General features: G+C 32.8%; 1 protein-coding gene across 8 annotated transcripts in view; it reads right to left on the bottom strand.

Moving 5' to 3' along the window:
* SOX6 (SRY-box transcription factor 6) overlaps window positions 1–23,160 on the bottom strand; it is a 588,321-nt gene that overhangs the window by 481,182 nt on the left and 83,979 nt on the right. For 7 of the 8 annotated variants that reach the window (XM_038569137.1, XM_038569135.1, XM_038569136.1 and 4 more), the window contains one exon: window positions 3,664–3,735. The gene's annotated coding sequence lies outside the window, so the exon portion shown is untranslated. Of the gene's footprint in view, window positions 1–1,040; window positions 1,058–3,663; window positions 3,736–23,160 lie in introns of those variants that run through there. The other variant, XM_038569140.1, reaches the window with a different exon arrangement.

Below are 23,160 nucleotides of genomic sequence, written 5' to 3' on the forward strand. Positions count from 1 at the left end.
TTTGTGGATTTTCACAGCTCATCTTTTTTATTTACCTGCTCTATGTCAAGATTAGCTTGGAATAATATTTTTTAAAGATAATACACTTAGACCTACTTGTCCTGAAAATCACAAGCATTCTCACTGAGGGAGCTATGGTCTGGGTTATGCTCAGTTTGAAATACATTTCTTTTCATTTTAAAATACCACAAAGACATGAATTTGTGATTTTTTTGTTTCCTGAAAATCTACACAATTCAAAAAATTTCAGCTGAAACACGACGGATGGCAGTTTTAGAACAGGGGGACAGGAAGATGTCAGGAGCAAATGTTCCAGGAACATGAGGAAATGAATTGGTAGAAGGTGCTCTACAATCTCCTCCCTGACTTATTCCACCTCAAGTTTTTTTAAAAAAAAGATTTTATTTATTTATTCATGAGACACACACACACACACACACACACACACACACACACACGGAGGGGGGCGCGGGGCAGAGACACAGGCAGAGGGAGAAACAGGCTCCATGCAGGGAGTCTGACGTGGGACTTGATCCCAGAACTCCAGGATCACGCCCTGAGCTGAAGGCAGATGCTCAACTGCTAAGCCACCCAGCAATCCCTCCACCTCAACTTATCAAAAATATTTGTACAGCCACCAGAGACTGAGACAATGATCAAAGGCAACAAAAGAAAGAGAGCTAAAATTCTGTGACAGAATAGGTCGGTTTTAAAGAAAGAGCACTGGATTTATATCATGAATTCCTGTATTGGAGTCCTCCTACTCAAAAAAAAATAGGCATAATTCCTATTGTCCTAACAGTGTTTACAAAACTCAGCCAATTTCATATCTGTAAAAGCAAGTGTTACACCAAATTAAGATCCTATTATTATTATTGCCTCAAACATGGGGCTAAGCAATAATCACTTCTTGTGCCAGAGAATAAAATACGTTCGTATCTTTTCAGGGAAAAGACTGCCATTCAAGACCATGAACAGGGACAGAATGTTATAAAAGTAAATTCATTATCAAATTATGTAAAAGGCCTGGGCAAACCTACCTTTGTTTTGTTTTGTTTTGTTTTGTTGTAACCAATCATTTATTACCCTGGTAAAATTAAATGGTCAGAGTTATACAATTATTTCTAGAGATAAAAAATTAAATGCGAGATATAACATGCAAAACAAGGTCTTCTTATACAATGCCTACTTTTGAAAGAGACAAGGGTAGTTTAATTTTTTAAAGAGAAAAAAAATAGAATAAGATGCTTTCAGCTTCTGAGAAGGTAATTATTTTCCTTCACAGTGTTTTCCTTTCCTGACATAGGTAGTTGATGTGAGTAGGTTAGATTCCAGTCAGTTCTCACACACCCTTGGTGTGGCCCATTCATTATGGATGTGCAAAACAATATCCCACCTTCCTTATCTCGCAGACTGGCTTCTGCACACCTTACTAAGAAACCTTCCCATGGCCGTGAGGTATAACTTTCTGCCTTAGATCATGTAGCAAATAAGCAGTTCCAGTATGGAAATTAAAGTTCCTAAAAGAAGCCATTGTCACTGATCCCATTTGCTTGTTCTTAGGCCAGACAAGATAAATAATTCCATTGCCTTAGCTGCCTCATCATTCAGTGTAACTGGTGGACAGTTTCTGCAATAGTTGAAAGGAATGGGAACTCAAGCATTCTGAATGCCATGTTATTTTTATCTTAGTCATAGTATCCTGCTACATTCCTTTAATAAAAAGGTTCTACAGTTAGAAGATGGCACCTAACAAAGCTTAAGACTACTGAACTTGGAAACAACAAAGTCCAAGCCCTAAACACGGAAATTCTCAAGACTGAAAAACAATTACTTCGGGCCTATGTGATTAGCATGACTTCTTGCCTAAGTGATCAGAAAAAAACTGACTAAAAGATTGTTTAAGTTGAACTCCAGAAACAACCATATGGAAACTATAGCCACAGTATCCCTTCTTCTAATTTTAGTCTCTCTCTTTGTTAAATTGCTAGAAAAATTTCAGCTAATTGGATCACCTTCATTCAAAGCTAGTCAATGTATGTCTGGTGGAGGGGGAACTAAGGGGAGCAAAGAAATCAGAAAAGAGAGCATTTGGGTAATGACAAATGTAAACTATATTTTAGTATTTTAATAAAGGCCATCTTGGTTGAACTGCCAGTGATTATCTTGTATTTGTCATTTAAAATTGTAGTCATCCTAAAAACTTACTAAAAGAAATGACTGAATAATATGAAAGAAGAGAGAAAGGAGGTAAAAGAAAGGACAAAGCAACTGAGATAAGATTTGAATAACTCAAAATTGTTTCCTTTCACTCAGATTTCTAATAGGATAAGCTCAACTCCTTGGAATTATTCTTTTTCATAAGAGCCCTTCAAAGATACTTTACATTTCTTTCTCCATCTTCTTCGCCTGCTAATCCTCACTATGATACCTTGCACAAATTAAAAGCTTACATTTAATCCAAAGGAGCCATACAGTTTAATATTTTGTGTTTTACATAAGAATTAAGTCTTCAAATAAAATATGAATTGATAATTCCATACAAATAATATATTCTTTCATAAAGCATTAGATTTATACAAAATGTATTAAACTATATTTAAACATTCACATCTTTTTTAAGTTCATTCAAAATGCCTGTCCCAATCAATGCTACTACTAAAAGAAAGATAAAGCTCATTTTTTTTATAAAGCTCATTTTAAATAAATTTTCACTGTGCTCTGCTTAAATATTGAATTACTTAAACTCGAATTTATAATGTTTGGTTTTTTTAAATATTTTCCTGGAAGTCTATCCTCTAAAACTCCATTCTAAGAGTACACTAACAGAGGACAAGTTTCCTATGTCTTTGTTGTTATCAAATGTATATGACCTCCTTAGATTCCAACAATATACACATTTAAATATATTTTAAACTCAAGTTACTTAAATATGGTCTTATATGCTTACATTTTAGTGCCTGCCCCATACTCTACACTACTTCTATATTAATAAATATGTATCACTTTAAAGTATTGTAATTAATCATTCAAGTTCATTCCATTTTTTTTCTTGAAATTTACCTCTTTTCTGAGGAAAAAAAATATCTTTGTTCTCCTAAATATCATTTAAAATTTAATACTGTTTTGGGGATGGTGAAGAAAGCAGAAATATCCCCATTTGGTTACACATTATACATTCACTAACTAAGCCTTTGGCTCCTTAGTACATAATCTCCTCATGTACTGATAGCTCTTTGAATTCTGTATCATCTCACATCTTTCCTATATGTACAGGCACATAGTACTTTTCAAGTCCAGACAACCAGAAGTCTGTAAGAAGTTACCAGGGTAAATTATTCATGTGTATATAGACTAGCTTCTTTAAGGTAATTCATTCCTATAACTGAGCCCCATCTTCAAAAAGTAAGATATTTATTCTTCCAGCTTATTGTAACGGGCCCCACCATTGTGTTATTTCACTGGAAATCACAATAAACTGAGGCTTTTTTACCAGCTGGTTCTTTTTCTATAGTCCTCTTAAGAAAACACTTCCAAAAACTTAATAACACTTAAAGTAACAGAAAAAAATTATAAAAATTCCAAGAAAGGAATTAAGATCTTGTTTACAAGCTGTAGCTATTTCATTATGTGATAAGAAATAATAAACAAACCAATACTTACAAACACGGACAAAAAATCAGCCCCAGCACCCAGAAATCACTGGTAAATTGCCTTTGAATTCATGAAAGTGACCTGAAAGTTTAGACAGAAAATGAAATTTAAAAATATAAGTAAATTGATTTATATGCTTTATTAAAGGAGTATATACATTCTGTCTACAAATTACACTACTTTTATTCAGGTAGTTGTCCCCATCTACTCCAACAACTTTTTCCAAGATGATAATACCAAAGAGAAAATTATTCCATTGTTCTACCTCCAGGAATACATCTCTGTCCATTCTGGTTTTAATAAAAAAGTCAGTAGAAAAGTTGTTGCTGAAAGTATCAATAAGTAAAAATAAAAAGGAAAAAAACATTTTTGAGGGAACAGAAGCTTACAAGTTACATTTGAAAAACATGTTTAATTTATGCCTGCAAGTTAAAATGAATGTATTTCACAGAAAATATCTTGGATGTGTCCAACAGGAATATCTTATAGGTAGAATAAAAATGAAAAGATGTACTTTTTTTTCTATTGAAGGTGTGGAACCCACTTAGACACTTAGGGTATATGCAGTGCATTCTGTGTAAGGCACAATTCAATCCAAAATTCTTTTGCTTGCACACACTTTAGTTCTGGCTGAAGAGGTAACAGATGCAACTCAAACACACAGAGCTAGCCTTGTAAAAAGTTTTAACTAGCACAATGAGTCACTTTATGCCTCTAAATATCTATGGTTTCCTCTCTCCAGAACCCCCATGCATTAGAAGGTAGTTTGGTAGTTTATTTTTATTGTTTGGTCTAAATACAGCACATGTTTAGTTCCGTGAAAACAAAGAAACTTTGTTGCAAAGGCCATATTCTTTCCAAAATGTGAGAATGGCTATGAGTAGTGTTCAACTTAAAATAATAATGGAGCTTGAGTTCCTAATTTAGGTCAGAGACTTTCCTAGACTTAGAGATTGCTTTGATTCAATCCACATTTTTAAAATATAGCTGGTAAACATCTAGGTTAGTTAACTAGCCTGATTAGTTAGCTAACTAGATTTAAATAAAATTCATTCTGGAAAAAAATGAATCTTGATCAACATCATTTGTAGGAGACACTATTTCCAATGTTCTATTTTTAGCACAAATGGCTATAATGAATTAAGCATCTGAAATTGAGATATGAAATAAATACTTAACTCAGCCCTTACCCAGTTCCTATCATATGCTTTTGCCTAAGTGACCCAGATAATTTATTCTATTTTCCAGTCAGGATTGATAGATAATAAAGCCCTGGGCATTTGGACAGCTTTAAGTATTGATGGTTAATACACCTATTAGGTTTCTTCACTAGACTTCCTTTTTTTTTTAAGAATGGTGCCTCAGGCCTTCTTCACTCCAGTTTCACTAGTTGCCAATAATTGTATGATGCTTACTTCCAAGGATGCAAGAAATACAGAATGTCTGGCCAGGGAAGGTAGCACTGAATTTATTTTTGGCATAACACTCGTTTCTTTCTCACAGTTTTCTGATCTTTTCAGATCCAGAACAATTTTATCGGGGACACTACATAACACTATGTGGACACACTATGTGTACTATTCAAAGACAGCAAATACTTGTTCTAATATAAACTATGCTTACTTTTTATCCTGCTCTGAGTTGTAACTTATAATTTGAAGTTATCCACAAATAAATCTGTATCAATATGCTGTATATCCAAAAGCATAAACTCTGGAAGAATCCAATACTTACATACTATTAAAAAAATTCACACCTTGTCTTTCTGGCAACTATTCCTTTAAAGGCATGAATTGGAATTATGCAAAATACACAATACATCCCATTCCTTCATTTGTGTTTAAATGATGGGGGATAAAATAAAACGCATCCAAAAAATGTTCTGGCTGACATATATGTCATTTTTCAATCATCAGCTCCTTTGGAGTTAAGATCGCTAATTCTGGAAATAGTTTAAATTTGGAAAAAATCAGATTCTAGACATTTAGGGCAAATAATATTTTAATATACATCAACATGAAGTCAGTAAATCTCATTTGTCATATCAATGCAGTCTTACTACGTATGTTAAAAGCAAGTCTGAATCACATCATCAACTGCTTTACACCACTGGTGAATTTTGGAGCAAACAATTTAAAAACCATAGCTTCTAAAATCACACAGTTCATTGTTATAAAAAAGAAGACTTTAATGCATACTTCATCCTGCAGACAATTTGTGAATAAACAAGCAATATTTTATGATGGGCAAAGAGTTAAGAATTAACTCACAAGAATTAACACACAGTTTGAAGTAAGCTACCTCTTTAAGAACTAGAAAAGTTCAGGCCATTTCCAAAATAAAAGTGACCACTTTGGTCTTGAGGGCAGCACAAAACTAAAAAGATAGAGATGGAAATGCCGGAGCAAATTACCATCTGTTCTGGAAAATCACAATCTGTTTAGGAAAATGAATCCTCAGAACACCCAATCACCATGGATTGTCCCCTTCCTCTATTCATTCATTCATTCATTCATTCAGCTATTGACAACCATGGGTGAGAGACTGTTCCAGACAGTATGAACATGAAAATTTTTAAAAATAAGTAAAATAATTATGTTGTAAAGCTAAAACTAATACAGTGTTATATATAAATTATATATCAATTAGCAGATAGGCAGATAATTTTTTTTTAAAAGTCATGGCCTTTCCCCTCAAGGATTCTTAAAATTATCAATAATCCAAACTGAGCCACAGACTATTACATCTGACCATGGTGGTGACATGGTCCATATTCTCTGGTTGTCAGATCCTTTGTATATCCTTAATTTATTAAATAAAAAGTACATTGTTACAAGCACTTAAATATATATTTTTTAAAAGAATACAAAGAGGAAATGAACTAATGAAGAAATACAAATGTGTAATAACAAAAATATGTATATCATCAAAAAATACAAATAAAACATATTCACCTAAAATACTGGCAAAATAGTTTATAAACTGGACAAAAACTAGTATTAGTGAGGGTGTGAGGAAAAAAACACTTTCATATACCATTGATGAGATTATAAACTGGGTACAACTTTTCTGAAGGGTAATTTGACAGTAAATGTTAAAATTTTTAATGTCATCCTTTTTCCCCCTTTTTAAAATTTAAATTCAATTTACCAACATATAGCATAAACACCCAGTGCTCATTCCGTCAAGTGCCCGCCTTAGTGCCCATCATCCAGTCACCCAATCCCCCCACTCTCCCCCCCCCTTTCCCCAAACCTTTGTTTGTTTCCCAGTTAGAAGTCTCTCATGGTTTGTCTTTCTTTAATTTTTCCCCACTCAGTTTCCCTCCTTTCCCTTATAGTCCCTTTCACTACTTCTTATATTCTACCTATAAAATTTCTAATGTCAATATCCTTTGACTTTGCAATGCTACTTCTAAAAATTATCCTAAAGAACTAATCACAAACTATTAAAAATATATATACATATTATATGTATATTCATTACAGCATTTTTATAACAGCCAAAAATTGGAAATAACCTACTAAGTGGATAAGTAAATTATGATATATACATATAACACTGCTCTATAACCATTAAAACTTAAGATATAAATGTATATTTATTCAAATAAAAGAGATGGCCAAAATGTATTCTTAAAAACTACATGTATAATAACCAATTTATAGAAAATCAAATATGTGTATATGCACACGCATGTACATGAAGTTTCACAAAATAAAGTAAAATTTAGCAAAAATGTTAACATTTAGTGAGATATAAGCTTATTTTTACTTTCTTATTCCTATAAGTTGGTGTTACTTAGATTTTTTTACACTTAACATGTCTAATTGGTCCCCCGAACAATAAAGTTATTTCTAAAATTTGGTATATTACTTATGTATTCAAGAGTAGTCACCCAAATCCAGACTAACTTGCTATTAATCTGGCAGCCACCCCAAATACTAATAATACTAGTTACAAAAAGAAAAATCTCTGAATTACAAGGCAACTTCAAACAAGTCTCTTGACATCAAGTCAAGAAGCCATAAACATTTTCATAAAAGCATGTCCGACTGTACCAAAAATAGGTAATAGATCAAAAGTAAACAGCAAATAAATACACTGCCACCTCCCTGTATAATTACATTTTAAAAGCTTTCAAACTAGATTTTTAAAATCTTGCTTAAAGCTGTCTCTAAGCCACTCCCATTTCTTTTCTTATCCCCACCTTTTTATTATTATTATTATTATTATTATTATTATTATTATTATTATTTGATTTAACAAGAAGTTTAAAGCATCAAATGGGTGGTTGGATTAAATGACCTTCCAACCCCAAAAATCAATGATTCTAAGGTATTTTTTTTATGAATTGAAATGCTTCCAAAAATACCTGTAACAAAATTTTGTTCACTTTTACATTAAATTATAGCTATTGCATGTTCAAAACTCAAGTCTAAGATTAAAATCTTTTTTGCTTTACAGAATCTTTGATTTAATAATGTCATACAGAAGGAGCCACTAAGTTAAAACAACTCCCTTTAAAGCACTTATTTTCTCAACTGACTTGAAAAAAATCAATGCCTGGTCTTCTATACATCAAAATAAAAATTAGGGAGGGGTCGCCTGGGTGGCTCAGTCAGTTAAGCATCTGCCTTCAGCTTAGGTCATGATCTCGGAGTCCTGGGATCAAGCCACACATTGGGCTCTCTGCTCAGCAGGGAGTCTGCTTCTCCCTCCCCTGCCCCTGTGCTCTCTCTCAATTAAATGAATAAATAAAATCTTTTTTAATATATTTAAAAATAAATAAGGGGCAGCCCGGGTGGCTCAGTGGTTTAGTGCCTGCCTTCATCCCAGGGTGTGACCCTGGAGACCCCGGATCAAGTCCCACGTAGGGCTCCCTGCATGGAGCCTGCTTCTCCCTCCGCCTGTGCCTCTGCCTCTCTGTCTCTTCTCTGTCTATTCTCATGAATAAATAATAAAATCTTAAAAAAATAAAAAAATAAAAATAAATAGGTAAAAATTCAGGAGGCATTAAAAAATATCCTATAGGCCAACTCAAATAAGTTTTCTTGGAGATTTTATTTTGTATTACAACTACTATTCTCCCCCAAGCTGCATCAGTTATTAAAAATGTAAAACCTTCTTCACTATTATCACTTTTACTATGTATAGATAGCATTTGTAGGTTAAAGGTATGTTTCTTGAACTCCATAATTCTTACATTTCCTTTCCTTCTTAATAAGTATACTAAATTATGTAGAATTTGAATCACTGTAAGAGTGAAATATGAAATTCATCTTTCAAAGGAACTGATAGTGACCAATTTTTTTTAACGTAAATGCTAATAAAGAACATCACAATAGTGAATGGAAAATGAGGGTTTAGTTATTGACATTTATATCTTCTAATGCTAAGGTGAGAGTATTTCTGAAGTGTCAAGGAAGATAGTTTAAGATGCTACCTATTTCAACGCCCTTCCTTCCTGGAACAAGACTTCATTTCCTCAAAGAAACATTAATTTCTCCTTTTCTTAAAGATCTCCAAAGATAGTTATTATTGAAGGCTACTTCTAATAGCCTGTTCATGTATTCTATGCTGCTCAGCCTACATCTTCAATATAATTTCAGTATTGAGAGCTGCAATTTAGAAGCAACCTTGACAAGCATTCAGAGGAGAATGGCTAAGAAATCTTACAGGAACCATGTTACATTAGAATGGTTGCATGTTCTAAAGATGGTTCATTGCAATGAACTTCAGAGACCATCTATACATACCAGTGGTTCTCAAACTCTTTGATCCAAGACACCTTTACATTTTTAAAAACTATTGAAAATCCCAAAGTGATACTATGGTCATAGCTATCAATATTTATTATATTAGAAACTAAATCTAAGGAAAAAAATAGTTATTCATTTAAAATAAAATAAATTATTAAATCATAATCATTTGATGATGAGCCTATTAATTACATAGTAACTTAAATAACACACTTTTAAAATATAAGCATATTAGCCAAAATAAAAAAAATAAGATTGGCATTGTTTTGTATTTATGCAAGTATCTTAAATGCCTCGTTTAATAAAAACAGCTGGATTCTCATAAGTGCGCCTGCATTCAGTCTATTGTGATATGTTGATTTGGTAGAAGTATGTGGAAAATATCTATCTTCACATAGATAGGAAATTGGAAAGAAGAAGAGTTATTTCAATCGCCTTTCCAGATAATTGTAACTATTCTTTTTTGACATCAAAATATGACAAGTAATAGTTTCTGAAAGGTTAATTGTAATATAATATCTAAAAACAGTATCAGTGAGCTTTTTATATTCTATTACTTTTAAAACCCACTGATCTTTATTAAATGCATCTTTTACCCCTGAATGATTTTGTAGCACCATGCACTGATTCAACTGGGATATACCAGTTCACTGAGTTGTTCAGAACTTCAAAACATTAATATTTTTCATTATTCAATTTTTTTAAAAATCACATTTGCTAATATCCTCAACAATTTTATCAGGAACGTTTTTAAATATTGGGAAGTCATCAACCTCATGATGGTGGATACAAGTTTTCCAAACTACTAATTTTCACTTAAAAGCTCAAATTTTATTATTGAGAGCAATGTCAGTTGCTTTTCTTAAAAATGGCTGACTGGTTCACTTTGCCATTTTTGAGACTATGTCTGCCAAGCAGCCATGTGAATAGCCACTGTGTCTTTTTTTATTATTATTGGAGTTCAATTTGCCAACATATAGCATAACACCCAGCGTTCATCCCGCCAAGTGCCCCCCTCAGTGCCGGTCACCCAATCACCCCAACCCCCCGCCCACCTCCCTTTCCACTACCCCTTGGTTCATTTCCCAGAGTTAAGTGTCTCTCATGTTTTGCCACCCTCACTGATATTTTCACTCATTTTCTCTCCTTTCCCCTTTATTCCCTTTCACTATTTTTTATATTCTTTTGGCCATTCTTTCAAGTAAAACTGAGGTTCTTCGAAAAAAAGTGGTAAGTGGTAAGTTCAGCTTGCAACTCAATCACACTTGTGACTTTTCTCAAGAAATGTATACTTCCCATTTCATCACAAAGTGTTAGAAACTATGCTCAATGGTCAAGAATTAATAAAATGGATAATTTTTCCTGAATCACCTACAACATTCGTAAGCAAAACTGGCTTTTTCATGTGTGAATTGTCGTAATTTTTTTTTTTAATTCAGGGCTGCCTGGGTGGTTCAGTTGGTTAAGCATTCAAGAGAAATTCAAGAGAAATTAACTCTTGATTTCAGCTCAGGTCATGACCTTAGAGTTGTGAAACTGAATCCTGCATTGGGCTCTACTCTCAGCAGGGAGTCTGCTTGAGATTTTCTCTCCCTCTCTTTTTGCCCCTACCCTGCTGATGCTCGCTCAAACTCTTTCTCTAAAATAAATAAATTAGTATTTTTTAAAATAAAGTAAAATAAAAAATAAAATAAATTCAATGACTACTAATATAATTTTGTACCATTGTCTTGATTTGTACTAAGTAACCAGCAATCTTGCCTCAAATTGCTTTGCATCCTCAATGTAAATATCAACACAGTGAAAAAGGCAATAACACCTTAGTAGCATGATAAAAATCATCTTAACTTTTCAGACCTTTTGAAAGGGTCTCAGGGGTTCCCATGTGTCCATGGGCCACATTTTGATAACAGCTTATTACTCCAGTACTCTACTTTGAAGCTAAGGAAACTATATAGTTTAAAATTTTCAAGCCAACAAAGAGTTAGTATTAGCACAGGGAGTATAATATGGTAAATGCTGATTGTAAGTTAATTTATCTTTCTTCTTACCAAAAGAAAGAACAATACTCATGGGTAAGAATTACAATGTGGTGGATTTTAGCTCCAGACAAAATTTTAAAAGCAACGGTGTTGGGAAAACTGGAAAACAACATACAGAATAATGAAACTGGAACACTTTCTTATACCATATACAAAAATAAATTCAAAATGGATGAAAGACCTAAATATAAAACAGGAAACCATCAAAATCCTAGGGAAGAACACAGGTAGCAACCTGTTTGGCATCGGCCATGGCAACTTCTTATAGACATATCTCTGGAGGCAAGGGAAACAAAAGCAAAAATGAACTACTGGAACTTCATTAAGACAAAAAACTTCTGCACTGTGAAGGAACAATCAAAACTAAAAGGCAACCTTCAGAATGAGAGAAGAAAATTGCAACTGACATACCTGACTGGGTGTTATGCTATATGTTGGCATATAGAACTCCAATAAAAAATATATACAAAAAAAGGGTTAGTATCCAAAATCTATAAAGAACTTATCAAACTCAACACCCTAAAAACAAATAATCCCATTAAGAAATGGGCAGAAGACATGAATAGACATTTTTCCAAAGAATACATCCAGATGGCTAACAGACATATGAAAAGATGCTCAGCATCACTTATCTACAGGGAGATACGAATCAAAACCACAATGAGATATCATCTCACACCTGTTAGAATGGCTAAAATTAACAACTCAGGAAACAACAGGTGTTGGTGAGCATGCAGAGAAAGGGGAACTCTCTTATATTGTTAGTGGGAATGCAGACTGGTGCAGTCACTCTGGAAAACAATATGGAAGATCCTCAAAAAGTTGAAAATAGAACCACCCTATGACCCAGCAATTACATTACTGGGTATTTATCCAAAGGGTACAAAAAATACTGATTCAAAGGGCCATATGCATGCTGATATCCATAGCAGCATTATCAACAGTGGCCAAGCTATGGAAAGAACCCAAATGTCTATCAACCGATGAAAAAATATATATATGTGGAATATTACTCAGCCATCAAAATGAATGAAATATTGCTATTTGCAATGATGTGGATGGAACTAGAGTATACAAGTGAAATAAGTCAGTCAGGGAAAGACAAATACCATATGATTTCACTCACATATGGAATTTAAGAAATAAAACAGATGAACATAGGTGGGAAAAAAAGAGAGGCAAACTATAATATAGGCTCTTAATTAGAGAACAAAGTGAGAATTGTTGGAGGGAGGTGGGCAGGGGGATGGATTGAATAGATGATGATATTAAGGAAGGCACGTGATGAGCACCTGGTGTTAATGTAAGTGATGAATCACTAAATTCTACACCCAAAAATAATATTATACTATATGTGAACTAGAATTTAAATTTTAAAATTAAACAAAAAAAAATGAAAAAAGGAAAGCAATGGAATAAGTTGCCTTACAAAATAGAGATCTGTTGCTGGAGCTGTCCAAGTAAAAGCTGGGTCACTCTTGCTGGGGTTATTGGAATATAAAGAATTCCCACAATGAGTTGAAAGTTATACCAAAACTTAGCTAATTATAATCACCTAGAAAGCTTTTGCTTAAAAAGTATGAATTTCTGGGACCTACCCCAGGCCTGGAGTTTCCACTTTATAAAGGCTCCATGGATGATTGTTAAAGCCAGCCATGCTGCAGATGGTGTTCAAGAACTACTATGCTAGTTCCCCTCTAAATGTCCCTACCACTTTAAGATTTTACAATTTTATATTTTATCCACATCCACTGGGAAGTATATGCTTATACTTTAATGGAACATTTCCTAAGTCTACTTTAACACATGGGAGATAGTCAGATTAAGGTATTTCTGGGTCAGAAGAGGAGAAATTAATATCACATTCTCTAGGCCCATCAGTTTACCTCTACCAACATGTGCAGCAAAATAGTAAAGCAGAGGTAAAATTGCCTAAGTTTGACACATTTTCACAACTGCCAACACTTTACTGCTCTACTAAAATAACAGTTCAAGATCTATCCGTGAACAAGGAGAGTCAGTATAAAAATTGTGTCTACATGAAAAATGAATAAGATTATTTAGAAGAGAGCATGTCATATACTTTATAAAAGCAGCTTATTGCTATGAACCATGACAAAAATACAGACCACAAACTTCCAAAACCTATTTACAGAATCACCATGCAACTTAATCCCCAAAACTCTTGTATTTTGAGGTCTTGTCTGTAAAAAAAAAATTGTAAACACAGCATAAGGCAGCAAGATCACTTGACCAGAATCAAATGAAAAATTAGCAGTGGGCCAAAAAGACATTCGGAATAGATTTTATACCTTTCACTCAGTAAGTAAGTTTGTTCTCTTTCATGTCTTCTTTCACATCATGTCTTCTTTCACATCCTATGCTTTTCTTAGCAAAATATCCTTCTTGGAAATAACATCTATTACTGTGTTTTTTAATATATCTTTTTTTCTTGCAGTCTAATTTCAGACATAATGGTATCAGTTTTTTTAGATAATAAATTTATTTTTTAATGGTGTTCAATTTGCCAACATACAGAATAACACTGGTATCAGTTTAATAACAGAAGTCAGAGAAAGTTTTGTGCAAGTGGGACTGGAGAAAAAAGTGATTATCAAACCATAATTCTCTGATTCCCTATATCATAATCACCTGGGATACTTATTATAATTAATTTTTTTAAAAAGACTGTTGGGCCCCACCTGAATCTATTGATTCTGCAATTCTGAGAGTATGGCCTAGGAATCTATTTTAAAGCATAGCCCCCAGGTAATTCTTATGCACACTAAAATTCAATAACTGTTGGGCTAAAGGGCAACTGTGTTAAATGTGGGTAACCTCACAAAAACTTCTGTTCGTAAACAAAAATCTTGTAACTCCATAAAATTTCTTTATCTTATGGAAAATATTCTCAATGATTTTGGAATTCCTGTTTTTAAAAAATAAAATATTTTCTTAAACGTAAGGGAAATTAGAAGCTAAACAAGGGAATTTAACTTAAAAACTAAGTCTTAGTTATTTCAGTATGTTGTATTTTTTTTTTTAATTTGAGAATGATACCAGCAATTCTCCAGCAATTCAATTAACATTTCTGAGAGCCCACAGGATGCATAACATGAATTGGGACCTCTAGGGATAGAGAACAATAAAGCACAATTCCAGATCTCCAGCAACTGACAATTTGGACTCATTGTAAGATAAATATTATAGTTAGAATAGTCTCAACATTTGCAGTGCATTATCATACCCAGAAAAAGGAAAGGATTCCATCCCTGCTGTGTTTTCTCTCCAGAGTCCTGCTCACAAAATAAAGTGTCAGGACATTTTGAAAGCATCATTTAACAAAAGCTTGCAGAAAGTACTAATTTTTAAGCCCATATATTTTTTTAAATCAGCCTACTATTTTCTATAGAGTAAACTAATAGATAAAGGAGGAAGAACTGTTCTTTACACTTCTTCTAGGTAGTTAAATCAAGATAAATTTAAAGATGTCTAAAGAGGGTCCAGTTTGATAGTCATATTAAGACACTCTTCTTGTTACCATTCTCAGTACCACTCCCTCTTAACCACAAATAATGACTTCAGTAATGGAGCTCTGTAATTTAAAGTATCAAGCAAATAACACTAAGTTACTTAGATGAGTTGACACCGCCTGTTGTGCAAATATGTACTTAGGATAAGATTATAAAAATAACAGCTGCATTATCAACTGGATTCAGACCCGAACAATTTATGTGAATGCAGAGTCAACATGGTCTGAACTTGCTACATAGCATGTATACAGCACTTTATATTTTTTAAGCATTTAACAATTTGTGATAGAAATTGAAAGGTGGAAAGATGCTAAAAGAAGAGAAAAATAAAGATCTAGTGACTATGGCTAATTATCTAATAGTCCTGATTCCTAGAATAAATCATAGTTATTCATCATTTACTAAATGTTTGCTCTGCACCACACACTATGTTAAGCACTAAAAAAACAAAAACAAAAAAACAAAAAAAAAGTGAATAGAGTTGGTAACTTTAAGAAATTCAAAGCCTAGTAAAGGAGACAAATAATTAGTTTTGTGTGAAATTTGGTTAGGTGAAGAAAACAGATTATAAAACTATATAATCTCCTTTTCTGAAATAAAGAATACATAGAGGAGGGGCACCTGCCTGGCTTAGTCTATACAACATGAAACCTTTGATCTCAGTGTTGTGAGTTCAAGCCCCACATTTGGTGTAGAGATTACTTAAAAATAAAATCTTTTAAAAAATCCTTTAAATATATATACATATATATATATGTATATATATATATAAAGAAAGAATATGCATAGGAAAATAGAGATACTATTTATCTCCCAAAGTTTCAGTAAGGAATAGAGATATGAACATGCCAGATGGAAATGTCTTCTATAAATTTATTTCTCTCTCTGCTTTTTCCTTGAAATATGCCCAAGTCACAACTCACACCGATAACCGAGTAGCTACCATAACCACTTATGTTTTAAAGAAGAATGTCTCAAAGATACAGGACCCAAAAGCTGTGTCCTTGGCAATGCTTCCCCACCACCAAACTCAGTAACTACACACTGCATACGCACAGGGAGCTTAGTCACACACAATGGATTAGTCCTTCTCAGATCTCATTAAGTCATTTGCTCACTCTCAAAAACATAGAAACAAATGAAGAGAATCACGTAGAAAGACCCTTATCCTTTTACTGTATATTCCTCACAACAACTTAAAGTTTTTACTGTAAAGTCCAGACATGATCCCACCTGGAAGCTATCAGAAATTACCTCTCTTCCTAAATTAAAACTATCGGGGATACCAGAATGAGATGCACCCAAGTTTATAGACAAAGAAATGGACACATAACTCACTTAGGACCACATGACAAATTGGTGACAGAGCTTTCATTTTCAGTCAGTTTCCAATCAGTGGGCTTTGTTCATTCTATGAGGAATATAAATGTCTCCTGTTACTTCATCTGTGAAGTAGAGTGGGATACTTAACATTCACTTCTCTCATAATATGCCAGTTTTGATATTTTGCTCTCTTCCATTTAATGCATTTGATAAAAGGCATTTTGAAAAATGGAAATGGGGTAAATAACTGGATTTTTAATACATTTTTCCAGTGCCAGCACTTTCCCATCCCCCCACTTTCAATTAATTGCCATTTCTCTACCTTCTTGTCCTAGAATTTTCCTAATTTCCTTTTCTTTTCCTGAGATCCATGATGAAACTGATGGAACTCTGTGTGTGTGCGTGTGCATGTGTGTGTATGCATGTGTGTACATAGGGAAAACACCCTGGTAGACACATAATTCTCATTTTTCTACATTAGTGCTCTCATGCTAGCACTGGAACAAAAACCACTGCCTTTCTTAATGTGTAGAGATGGAAAACATTCACAGAACTCTCCAAAAATCAAATCCCAGCCCTAACTTTGATCCCCATCAACCTTGTTTCTGCAAGAATTCACAATAAAAAAAAAAAATACCAGGCATTATAAACCAAATTCTATAGGCCAACCATTGTTCAGTTGATATTTATTTTCTCGTTAAATCCTCATAATTACTTTGTGGTGGGATTTACTATCATTTTATAAATGAAAAACTGAAACTCAATGGGATTAGATATTCAAAATGGATTAGATATTCACAGTGGTAGTAATTTGGCAGGGTTGGCACTCAAATTCACAATCTCTGGTTTCAAAGCTATGCACTGTCCTAAGTTTCATTTAAACAGCATTCCTTTACATTTCTGAACCTAGGCCTTTTAAAACCTATTGGTCCTGATGCTATAAGAACTTCTTTTAAGAGATTCTAAATCACACCACTTCTGTACTCTGATCCTACTCCTGTGCTTCAACCACTGGAGTTCTCTGGGATAGGCACTATGCCAAGCTCACATATTAGCCTATAATTCAAAGCCTCCTGGCATCTTCTACCTCAGAGCAGCTCCCCAGAACAATTTTACTGGACAGAAGAGTCTTTCTACCAAAAAAAATGAAATTTTTCATCATTTATATTATATACATCATATGAAAACTTACAAAATTTAAAGAGAAATAATCTAAGGCCAAGGATGTTATTTTATGCATCAAGTAAATAATTTATATTAGAAGTGATTTCAAATATTAAATATAGAAGTTTAATCTCTTTCCAAGAATAAAATAATCTAAACAAATTTTAGGTTTAAAGGGCTTAATGTAAAAATAAAATAAAATAAAAGGCTTAATGTAAATATTACACAAGTACATAAATTAAAACTGTTTTGTTGCCAGGAGTAACAAGCAGATCAATGAACAGAAAATCTAGAAATAAATGACAGTTTATTAAAGAGTAAATTATATAAGTGATACTTCAAGTTAATGGAGCAATAACAAACTATTCAATAAATCATAACCTATTCAATATAGAGAGATAGACATTTGGGAAAAAATGTATTAAGTCCTTACCAATTTATACTAAAATAAATTCCAGATAAATTCCTTGAATGTAAAAACTAAAAACATAAATAATCTTTTAAAAAATCTAAGCTACTACAAAAAAAATCTAAGCTGCTTACATAATTATAAAGATTATATTTGTTTAATCTATGTATATGAAACATCTCTCTAAACATAACATTAAAATAAGGAAAAGAATAATAAAATTGAAATTAAAATTTTTAAACTTCTATATTAACAAAAGACCATTAACAAAGTTAAAATAAAAACAACAAACTGAAGAAAGTGTACTTTGGGTATGGTATAACAAAAGGGGGTCATAAAAGCTCCTAAATTAATAAAAATTTTTAAAAGTTGAAAAATAGGCCACAAAAATAAGCGGAATATTTACAAATGAGAAAATGGAAACAGCAAATAAGCTAAAAAAATATATTAAATATCACAATTTTTTAAATGATACATAATACAATTCATATCTCAATACAAAATAATGTTCTAGCAAGAACTTAAAATATTATTAATATTTAATGTTTATGAGCATGAGAATCAGGCGCTCTCATTCACTGATAAGAACGCAATACAGCACAAACTTTATGGAGGGCAATTTGACGATTTTGCATTTGCTATATTACTTGTCAAAAAGAACTTAAAACAATATGAAAAAATAAGTTTAAAAAGTAAAAAATGCCCTTTCTAATATACCCAAATAGTTAATGTACATGTCTTTTGATACAAAAATTTTATTTCTATTTTATCCTAAGTAAGTTATTGGACAAGTGGGTAAAGGGTATATATGCAAAAATGTTCACTGAAGTATTGTTTATATTAGTAAGTGGCTGGAAACAACCAAAGGTTTGTCAATATTAGAATAAGTAGAGTATAATCACAAAAGAGTATCGTGTAGTCATTTAATTGTGGCATATATCCATATTTATCAACAAGGAAGATATCTATAGCCTATTGTTACTAGGAGTAGCGGTGGAGAGGGAAGGCTTAGGAAGCATATGTATTTTTTACATTTGAATAAAAATATATGAATAATTACATGGATATGTATACATATGAACACAAAACATATACATGCTGCAAAACAATATATGAGAGTTGATATCTATATATGTATACTTATATATGCATAAATACAAAAAAGAAGATATGCAGCAAAAGTTTATTAAGATTATAAATTAGACTTTCTCTTTTTTCTGTTTCTTTTTTGTCTGGATTTTTTTTTATATGCATTGACATTTATTTCTTCTATAATCAGAATAAAATGCTTTCTATTTAAAAAAAAATTTAAGGGTAGCTTTATTTTTAACTTTTTGAGGAACTTCCATACTGTTTTCCAGAGTGGCTGTACCAGTTTGCATTCCCACCAAGCATAGTGCCCTTTCTCCACACCCTCACCAATTCCTGGTTGTTTCTTGTGTTGTTGCCTTAGCAATTGCACTAGTAGGTATTTATCCAAAAAATACAAAAATACTAATTTAAAGGGATACATGAACCCCAATGTTTATAGCAGCATTATCTACAATAGACAAATTATGGAAACAGCCCAAGTGTCCATCAACTAACAAATGGATTAAGAACATGTATATATACACACACACATATATATAACATATAAATATTACAGTCAAATTTACAATATTTATATTTTAATAATATAAATATTACAGCCATAAAAAGGAATGAAATCTAGCCATTTGCAACAATGAAGATGGAGCTATAGAGTATAATGCTAAGCAAAATAAGTCAGTCAGTTACACATTTATAATTTAAAATGCAAAAGAAGGAGGGCTGGAAGGCTCAGTCAGTTAAGCACGTGACTATTGATTTCAGCTCAGGTCAGGATCTCAGGGTTGTGAGATCAAGCCCTGTGTCCAGCTTCACACCGGGCATGAAGCCTGCTTAAGATTCTCTCTCCCTCTCCCTCTGCCCTTCCCCCCACTACAAAATAAAATAAAATAAAATAAAATAAAATAAAATAAAATCAAAGGAAAAAGAGAGAAAATAGCATAACAATAATAATTTGAAGCAAACTATATTTAAAAACAAGGGATTTAAATTTTTAAAATTTAAAAACTATTTTAAAATAAGGGGAGTTTAAGCCAGATATAGTCTACTCACTAGGTATAAATATTTTATGGTTATAAAAAATTTTATGTACAATCTTGGACATTCTATATCTATATCAACAATAGCACATCAATAGAATCCTGGCAAATGCTCATGTGATAATATGAAGCAAAAAATGGATAAAAATTATATTCACATATTTTTAGAAAGCAGTCTTTGTTAATAGCTTAATAGTTCCTCCCAGTCTTTTTCTTAAGCATCAGCTTTTAAAGACTGCTACCAGGTATGAGAGAAGGGGTAAATTCTTTTCTTTCTGCTTTTTATACTTTTCTAAATTTCCATAATGCTAGTATCTTTCATTGAAAAAAGTAAATTAAGCAGAAAAAAGGTATGTAATTCTACTATCTTATATAGAGTTCACAAATGTCATTACCTTGACCAACATTCAAATGATATTTTACCTATAATTAATATGCAAGTAAACCTTCCTAATTAATAATATGAGTTCTATATCCTATATCTAAAAATGAGAAAGTTTAAGTAAAATATAGACCATTACTAGACATATTATTGTGGCAATTAAAACTTTTATTTGGGGATCCCTGGGTGGCGCAGCGGTTTGGCGCCTGCCTTTGGCCCAGGGCGCGATCCTGGAGACCCGGGATCGAATCCCACGTCAGGCTCCCGGTGCATGGAGCCTGCTTCTCCCTCTGCCTGTGTCTCTGCCTCTCTCTCTCTCTCTCTCTGTGTGACTATCATAAATAAATAAAATTAAAAAAAAAAAACTTTTATTTGGAATCCTAGGTAATAGCATAGGAAAATGTTCATGTGCTGCAAGTCCATTCTATTACATAATAGAGTTTAAATGTAGCCAACAGAATTATCTAACTTCCTTTAAATCAGCAATATTGGGGCACCTGGTGGTTCCCCAGGTATGAGGAGCGTATGTCTTTGGCTCAGGTCATGACCCTGGGGTCCTGAGATCGAGTCCTGCATCAGGCTCCCTGCCTGCTTCTCCCTCTGCCTCTCTCTCTCTTTCTCTCTTTCTCTCTCTCTCATGAATAAATAAATTAAATATTTTAAGATAAATAAATAAATCAGCACTATTCCTCTGAAGGTACAGAGTAAGGCACGTCACCTACTTTTTCCTTGATAAGTAACTTCAGCTTCTCTACTTTAAAATGTACCTGATAATAGTATTGTGCCTCACAGATTTCTTGCTAAGATTAATGAGCTTGCTTTATATGTAATTAGTACAGTCTCCTAGCACTTTGGCACTCAATAAATGGTAACAACTGATACTATTATGGGCATGGTTAATCTTAAAATATTTAATCTCTCCTTTCTATTAGGATAGACTGTATGCAAAACTAATCAGAATGAAAGAAGGATGCTTTCTAAATTACAAATGGATATCTAAATATCAGAACCAACTTAAAATAGTTGAGTGTGTGAAAGATACAAAATTATATCTGGGAAATTATGTATTTAAACTCCGATTCCGCAAATATACATTTTTATAAGAATGTAATATTTACTATTGCTATGCTCAAGTAATTGTAAGCACAAAAAAAAACCTCAAAATAAAGTCAGCTGTGCTTGCATAGCTAACTTCTTAGAATAACAATTACATTGCACACTATGAATTTTTAATTTTTTAATATGTATTCCATTATTTCACACTCTGTAGAACAACAGGAACCAGAAGGCAGTCTAGTTTAGTGAGAAAGAACAAAGACTAGGAGGCAGACCTAGGTTCAAATCCTATCTCTGTCACTTATTACATGTGTGATCATGGGTGATTATTTAATTTCTCTGAATCTTAGTTTCCTCATCTCTAAAATAAAAATAATTATATTGCCTACCTCAAAAGATTCTTAGGATAATTAAATGAGGTTATCTCTATAAAAATGTCTAGCAAAGTGTTGAGCCCACAAATAAAGTAGTAAATGCTCAAGAATTTTTTTGATGATTATTAGCAGGAAGTAGCAAACATCTTCTGTAAAAGGCCAGATAGTAAATAATTTAAGTTTTTAAGTCCATATGGTCTCTGTCACATCTCATCAAGTCTGTCATCATAGAGCACAAGACAGACAATACACAAATAAATGGGCATGGTTGTATTCCAATAAAACTTTATTTGTAAACATAGGTAGTGAGCCACATTTGGTCACCTGGACATAGTTTGCTGAACACTAGTTTAGTGGCCTCCCCAACTGAGATCTTCTAAATGTGTCTCTAATATGTGAATAGTAGGAATATTTCTTCAATATTTCTTCAATATTTCTTCAATAATCACATCTTCCAGGTCTTTTCCAAAGTATGTTCTATAGAACGCTTGCTTTCTGAGTTCATAGATGTTACATTTCAGTAAGATTCTATGATTATAAGAGCTTGGGAAATCCTTGGTTGAACAAATTTTGTACCTATATAACTTCTTTATATATTAATATTTTTGTAAATCTCCAAAAAGAATATATAAAGTGTAATTCACTGAATCATTATTTTGGCAAAATTTTTGGAATACCTATCCACTTAGTGAATACATAAATAAATAAAATAGACAAAAAAGTCCCTGCATCCATTCTAGTGGGGGGCAAACAATAAGCAAAATAACTAATATAAATATTATTTTGGATGATGGTAAGTGATATAGAGAAAAGTAAAGCAGCTGGAGGACAGGACATGCCAGAGTTGAAAGTATGACACACAGGATCTTCAGAGATTAAATGGAAGTGAACCAATACTCCAATTTTAAAAGATGGAAGTGCTGAATCACTGTATTGTACACCTGAAACGAACATTACACTGTGTGTTAACTAACTGGAATTTAAAACATTTTTAAAGGGACACCAGGGTGGCTCAGGGGTGGAGCATCTGGGCGATGATCCTGGGGTCCTGGGATTGAGTCCCATATCCAGCTCCCCACAGGGAGCCTGCTTCTCCCTCTGCCTGTGTCTGCCTGCCCCTCTCTCTCCCTCTCTCTCTGTCTCTCTCTCATAAATAAATATATAAAATCTTTTAAAAAATAAAATGTTTTTAAAATTTTTTTAAATAAAGAACTTTTAAAATTCAATAAATAAATAAAATCATTTTCATATGTGGTTTATAAGAGACACTTCTAAAACATAAGAATACAACAAAAAGAATACAATATAAAAAACAGTAGACAGATTTTTAAA

The sequence above is a fragment of the Canis lupus genome, chromosome 21 (assembly GCF_011100685.1).
Source record: "Canis lupus familiaris isolate Mischka breed German Shepherd chromosome 21, alternate assembly UU_Cfam_GSD_1.0, whole genome shotgun sequence".
Classification (NCBI taxonomy): domain Eukaryota; kingdom Metazoa; phylum Chordata; class Mammalia; order Carnivora; family Canidae; genus Canis; species Canis lupus.